The sequence below is a fragment of the Canis aureus genome, chromosome 3 (genome assembly GCF_053574225.1).
Source record: "Canis aureus isolate CA01 chromosome 3, VMU_Caureus_v.1.0, whole genome shotgun sequence".
Classification (NCBI taxonomy): domain Eukaryota; kingdom Metazoa; phylum Chordata; class Mammalia; order Carnivora; family Canidae; genus Canis; species Canis aureus.
In genome coordinates, this window is record NC_135613.1 from 76,813,325 (window position 1) to 76,820,331 (window position 7,007).

Genomic DNA, 7,007 nt, shown 5'->3' on the forward strand with positions numbered 1-7,007 from the left:
GCTCTGCACTCAGCATGGAATCTGCTTGGGATTCTTTCTCTCTCTCCCTTTGCTCCTCTTTCTTGTGCTCTCTCCCCAAAATAAATAAATAAATCTTTCTAAAAAATCTGCTAAATAAAATAAGGAAACAATCACAAAAATGTTAAGAGGAAATATAGCAGAATAGTTTAATTTTCTGGAGGCTTGAAAAGTTTTTCTAAGCATGGCATGAAACTTATAAACCATAAAGATAAAGATCGACCAGTTTGACTACATTAAGCATTTCACATTTCTGTATACATAATCGAAAGATAGAAAATGAGCCAGGAAAAATCTTTGCAAAGTAGTCAAAGGAATTCTTCAAATAAGTAAGAAAAAAGAAGTAAATCAATAAACAAGCAGAAGGTACAACTTCTAGAAGAAAAATGGCAAGCTTTGCACAAGTGGCAGTATCATAGCCAACGAGGTTTATCTGAGGTGCGATTATTGCTAATTGAAAAATAGCAATTAGCTAGTAAAAATATTATTAGAAATATTCTCAAATTCACTTTTTAAAACATCAGATTTTTATATTGTTGAATAATCAAGAATTAAAAAGATTTACAAATGCTCTCAGGTCAGGTATGAGTGGAAGGCAGTTGGGTTTCATACAGTAATGTCATGCACTAATGGTTAGCTTTCTTATGTGCATTGTAATTTAGTGTAACATTTTTATCGAACGATTTGGCCATTTTTATTGAAACTTAAAATGTGTCTTATGGGACTCCTGGGTGGCTCAGTGGTTAAGCATCTGCCTTTGGCTCAGGTCATGATGCTGGGGTCCTGGAATCTAGTGCCTCACTGGGTTCACCTCAGGGAGCCAGCTTCTCCCTCTGCCTATGTCTCTGCCTCTCTCTCTGTGTGTCTCATGAATAAATAAATAAAATCTTTAAAATGTGCCTTACCTTTAATGCAATGCTGTTTTGAATTAGAAAATTTAGGTACTCACCTAAAATAATACTTTCACAATATACAGTGTATATTTATGGATATTTATGGATATATGCTAATATGTATTGATAGTCATATATAATGTAGATTCATATATCTCATATACCTTTAGTTTGGCTTTTTTAAGATAAAAAATGGACAGCCATTTGACTACACAATCAAATAATAATACATTCGTACAAAGAAATACTATGCAGCTGTTAAAAAGAAGAATGGTCTAGATTTATATATTCTATTTGGGAAAGATATATTCTTTGATGCGTTAAACTGAACAGATTTAACTGAATGGCATGTGTAGTAAGATTCCCCCCCCCCTTTTTTTTTTAAAGACACAAGTATTTATAAACTGCATAAATACGTCCAGGCATGCATGGAAAAAAAAGAAAATGACTGTACATCTTAACCATGACTATATTTGGGAAATTGGATATGGAAAACTTTCCCTTTTTACATTGTACATTTATGTTTCATACGTTTCTGAATTGTTTGAATTTTTTTAACCACAAATGTGTATTGTTCTGTAATTAGAGAGAGAGAGAGAGAGAGAGAAGGAGGGGGGAGGAAGGGAGAGGGTAGGAGAAGGAGGGAGAGGAAGGAGACAAATGGTCACTGTCCGCTGCATTTTGCCATCATAGCTGGAGCCGCCGCACTGGCCGCCTGGAGGGTCAGAGCCCTGGGTCCAGGGTTCAGGGGCTCGGCCTTTCCCCTCTCGCTCTCTACCCCAAGGAGGAGAGGCACTTTGGCATCCCGTCTTTTTGTAAGGATTCAGTGGGCCGAAGGTAGTGGGAGGCCTCTATCGGCCATAAAGCTCTTTGAAACACACGAGATGCTGAGAATCCAAGTCCACTTCCAGCGCGGGCAGGGCGGGCAGGGCGGGCAGGGCGGGCGCTCCCACCCACCGCGCGCGCTCCGCGGGGACCCGCAGCCGCCTGCACCCCGCGGCCCTGCGCCGCCCCCCTCGCCGGGGCCTGCCCCTCCCGCTCCATCCCTTCCCCCGGCCCCGGCCCCGGCCCCGGCCCCGGCCCAGCCGCTTCCCAGCAGAGCTTGGCTGTTCCTTGAACTTTGAGCGCTGGTTCGATTTCCTCCAGTGGTACCACATGGGGCTGTGCAAACAGAGCACGTGGTCGGGCCAGACAAAGGAACGTGTGTGCTGCGAACCATCCCCCTATCACGGGAGCGCAGGCCCGGCCAGGAGCGGCCCGGCGGGCGCGCGGGGGCTCTTCCCTGCGGCCGCAGCGGCCGGGGCGGGGGGCTCTCCGGAAGCGGCGCGGCGGGGAGGGGCAGGGGAGGGGGCGGGGGGAGGAGGGGAGGGATGGGGGAGGCCCCCGCGCTCCCGCCCGCCCCGCACCGCGCCCCGCAGCCAGCGCCGCGGGCCGCGCTCCCTTCCAGCTGCTCCGGTTGCATTTCACCTCCGAGGACGGGCTGCTGGGGCCCCGGGGGCGGGGGGGGGGGTTCAAAGCTCGCTCTCCCGGGACGCGGGCGGGGGGCGGGGGCCGGCCCTGCGTACAGCTGTCAAAACGTCTAGGGCGGGAGGCGCAGGCACATCTGCAGCGGCGCGTCTCCGGCTGGGGGGCACGCGGGGAGCGCCTCCAACCTATCAGGGTAATGGCGAGCGGTAATTGCATTAGGATTAGTTATCTCGTGCGCTCCGCTCATTAGCCCGCAGGATGGCTCGCATCCAGCGCGAGGGTGGCACGCGGGGAGCGGGAGGATGTGCGCAGAGCAGGTCGCGGTAATGAAGGCCCGGCTCTCCCGGAGTTCGCTTCCCCCCGCCGCCGCCCCGCCCGGGCCCCCTCCTCGCCGCCGCCGCCTCCTCCTCCTCCTCCTCCTCCTTCTCCGTCTTCCTCTAAACCTCATTTCCTGACTTTTTCCTGAAGGTCTTATGAAATGCGCAATTTAGGAAGATTGCCGTGAAAACAAATCTAGTCTGGCTGGAGGGGGGGGCTGGGGCGCGGGGGCGCGGGGCTGGGTCGCGGAGCCCACCGGAGGGGCGAGAGCGGTGGCCTTTCTCTGACGCCGAGGCCGCGGCTCGGGGTGCCTCGGTGGTTTTTCCTGGCAGGGATGCCCCCCACCCCGACCCCCCACCCCCACCCCGACAAGGCGTCACTGCCCTCCCTGCGCGATGGGTCAAAGGGAGAGGTGACCATTCCCAGGGATCTGGGTCCCGGGGAGCCGGGGGGGGGGGGCTTGGCCTGATGGACACGGGACACAAGACATCCTTGTTTGAGGTCTGCCCTGGGAACAGGGACCCAGTCCTTACCCGCCTCACCGCCCGAGCACACTGGCATACCTCCCGAGGGTGCTCAAAACTGCGTGATGGCTAATAATAGCCATTTTCTAAAAAGTCAAGGGAATCATCCTCAACCTCCCTCAATGATGACACCACACTTGACTGGCAGGGAGGCCCACTTCCTTGCAATGTGACCAACCGCACAGGTGACCTCACTTTTCCAAATGCGTTCTTCTCATCTGCAAAACAGGATTCATAATTTACCCACAGGCTGATTCACACAAGCGCACATCACCCCAAACAGAACTTCACGCGTAGTAGGTGCTCAAGAGATGTTAATGTTAGTTCCTCCTCATGTCTTGGTTTATTCAGCCCTAAGATGGGGATTTAAAAAAAAAAAAAACAACACACAAACCCTCTTTGATGTCTCAGGAGGAGGTAATTAATGTTCTCTTAACCCATCTGAAAGGGCCAATAGAGTACAAAGTTGTTTTATAATTAAGAAATGTATCAAACCCTGTGCAGGACTAATTGCTGTGCAAATTTGATTGAGGCCTGTGAGGACAAGATTGCCTTTAATGGGTTGTAGCGGAGGGGGACTATTTAATATTCTTCGGGGAAGTTCCAATGCGCAAGTCTGAGCACCGAGATTGCGTCACCAACCATTAGGAGCACTACTCAATGGTTTAGAGTGAATACACCAGGGCTTTGCTTAAATAATTATTTTGAAACTGGAAGGTTTATTGAGAGTTCAGGGTTCAGATTTAGAAATGTCAGAAATAGAGTTTTATTTGTTTCCATTGCACATAATGAATTGCCCTTTAAATAATGAAGCAATGAAAATGCCAAGTACCACATACTCCAATGGATTGCCAAATGTTGAATTAGGCCCCTGTGAGACTAAGGCTTCAAAGCCACATACATTAGAGAATTGGGACATTTACAATTTCTACAGAAATCATTGATCCAGAGGGAACCCGGTGAGAGCACACCCCTCACCAAATCTGCGGTCTAAACTTTTCAACTTCTACTTTAGTATCGGGGGAATATGTGGCGATCTTTGTCGTTGGGCACCTGGAACAATATTTTGCAGAGGTGGCCAACCAAGAGAAGTTACTAGGACGGCCTGTGTGTGTGTTGCATTTATTTGCATGGAGCAAAAATATTCTCCCCTTGACAGTAAGACCATGTGTACGTATTCACGTTGGGGCCAGTGGAAATGAGGGGTGTGATGGGCTCCCTTCCTTGTGGCCTGAGGTCACTGGTTCTGCTTCTTACAGAGAATCCAAAGGCTTGGAATGGCTTACCCTTGCAGACACATTCTTCTCTGACGCCCACAGGGCCTCAAAATACATCTTTTTCCTTATACCCCAATTCTCTGTCTCTTCTTCATCCTCTCCGGATAAGAGATTTCTCTTTTGGTCTCTCAGGCTACTTCATCTACATTTTTCCTGGACTTCATTACTTTCTGCCTCCATCTGGGGTTTGGTCCCTTAATTATCATTTCTCTCCTAAGTATATGTTGTATTTCTTTTTTCACTGGAACTTACTTGGTTTACTTCTGCTGTTAACCACAATCCAGTCTTCTAGATGTTGCAAATACATACTCATTTGAATTCTTTTTTTAAAAAAAAAAAGATTTTATTTATTTCTTTATTCATGATGCAATCACACAGAGAAAGGCAGAGACATAGGCAGAGCCCCATGGGGAACCTGATATGGGACTCGATCCTGGGACCCCAGGATCACAACCTGAGCCAAAGGCTCAACCACTAAGCCACCCAGGCACCCCAAATTTGTTCTTTTTCTGATATCTTTTCCAGGTTTCCCTTTCCTTTTACTGCTTGGCTTATTTGTCTACATTTACTGTCTCCACTGGTCCCTTGACCCCCTGACATCTGACTTTGCCTTCTTTTAGTCTGTGGATTGCAACTGCCAGAGGTCCATTCTCACCCCACCCTCCTATGTTTATCAATCTCTCCTAAAGACCCTCCAGGTGTATATCAGGTAGCACTTTTCAAAGTCTTTGTAAATTTCTCTGATTTTTTCCCCCTCATCCGTGTCCTCTCTGCCACCCGTCCTCTCCTTTCTCCCAAACTATACACATGCCTTAAAAACAAGAGCTGATGTTTATTGAGCACTTACTGTGCATTTGGATGCTCCAATCGACCCTGTAAACAAGGCACATCGATTATCTCATTTTCAGAGGAAGAGCCAAGACTAAGGTAGTTGGTAGGTGTCAAATCCTGGTCTGCTCTGTCTGATTGAGTCTAAGCTTTTAGTCCAGCGGCTCTAACGCTCCAGGTTTCAGGTCTCCGCTATCAACCCCTGCAAACTTTGCCAAGTCTGCATATCTCGCCGGATGGCAAACACAAAGGTACTGCACTGATTAGCTGACCACCCTCTCCTCCTTCCAGACGGCGACAGAACCATTTTTCCCAGAACCAAGGCTTGACCCCTCCAACCCTTTTCTCCTTCCCTGGCTCACCTTGCTCAGCCCTTTATGCTATTAGACTCTAGGTTTCAGCATACTTCTTCTATAATGACTCTTGAATATTTAAAAAATTCTGTCCTCCCTATTGTTCCCTTAACAGGGACATTTAAAGTGTCTCGTGTTAGAACTGACACCGTATCCTAATATTCTCTTACTTGCTATCCTGGCTGTTGGTTCGCACCTAACTTGTCCTGTTCATCATGGCCAGAATAGTCTTCTTAGAACCTTTCTTTCATGTTCACTAAGTTTTCCTTTAAGAATTCTAATGACTAGAGATGCCTGGGTGGCTCAGTGGTTGAGCATCTGCCTTTGGCTCAGGTCATGACCCTGGGGCCCCGGGATTGAGTCCCACATCGGGCTCCCTACAGGGAGCCTGCTTCTCCCTCTGCCTATGTCTCTGCCTTTCTCTGTGTCTCTCATGAATAAATGAAGTCTTAAAAAAAAAAAAAGAATTCTAATGACTTCTCTTTACTTGTAATAAATTGATACCCCTTAACTTGTTACTCAAATTCTCTATGTCCAGGTCCCCCAACTTTTCATTCTATTATCACCTCCATATTTCTAAATAGCCCCTTAGCTCTGTCTTGATTAGTTAATTACTTGATTAGTCAGTATCCTGCCTTTTGCTGAAAAGGTCTTAAGACCCCTGTTGCAACCTCGTCCTCATGAGCCCAGGGCAATGGCATTACCGTGTAGTTTGCAAGTCCAGGAGCCATGGACCTGGATTCCAAGTCCAGCTCTGCATCTGTTAGGTGGGAGAGCTCGAGCAAGTCCCTCAGTTCCTCCCTGACTTCCTTCCCATATCCGCAAACTGAGATGTCCTGAAGGTTAACCAGGGAAATAGATGCTCTTATATCCATTGGTGACACAACGAAGCTATTCAACAAGTAGTAGCTCTAATTCGTCCTTTTAATTTCCCCCATATTCCTGGTGAATTTCTGATTCTGTGCCTTTGGTGATGACTCCTTCCTTGCAGAATTTCTCTCTTCCTTGTCCACACTGATTAAAATACTCCCAGTTCTTCCATGTACATTCACCCCACTGCTTCGGTGAAGCTTCCCCTCCCCCATCCCCACCCTGGCTCCCCTGTGAGGGGTTTTTCCTCTAATTTTGGCACTTAGAACAGGTACCATGCAAGTCCTCCCTCGATTGTATACTGTCTTGGGGCATCCTTTACTTGCTCCAGGTCTTCATCCACACTGAGCCAACCACCTTAGGGTGTCAGTGAGAGCTCCAAGTGCCCCACATGGAGGAAATGTTAAATGGATAGAACAATGGAGTCGAGGGGGAGGGAAGTAACTATATTCAACAGGA

The 7,007-nt window shown here is 48.0% G+C and overlaps 1 non-coding gene across 1 annotated transcript; it reads left to right on the forward strand.

The window, feature by feature from the left end:
• Positions 1 to 410: 410 nt before the first annotated feature.
• LOC144311650 (U4 spliceosomal RNA) lies at positions 411 to 545 on the forward strand. Its single transcript, XR_013377239.1, has one exon. It is a non-coding gene; the product is annotated as a U4 spliceosomal RNA (small nuclear RNA).
• Positions 546 to 7,007: the final 6,462 nt, after the last annotated feature.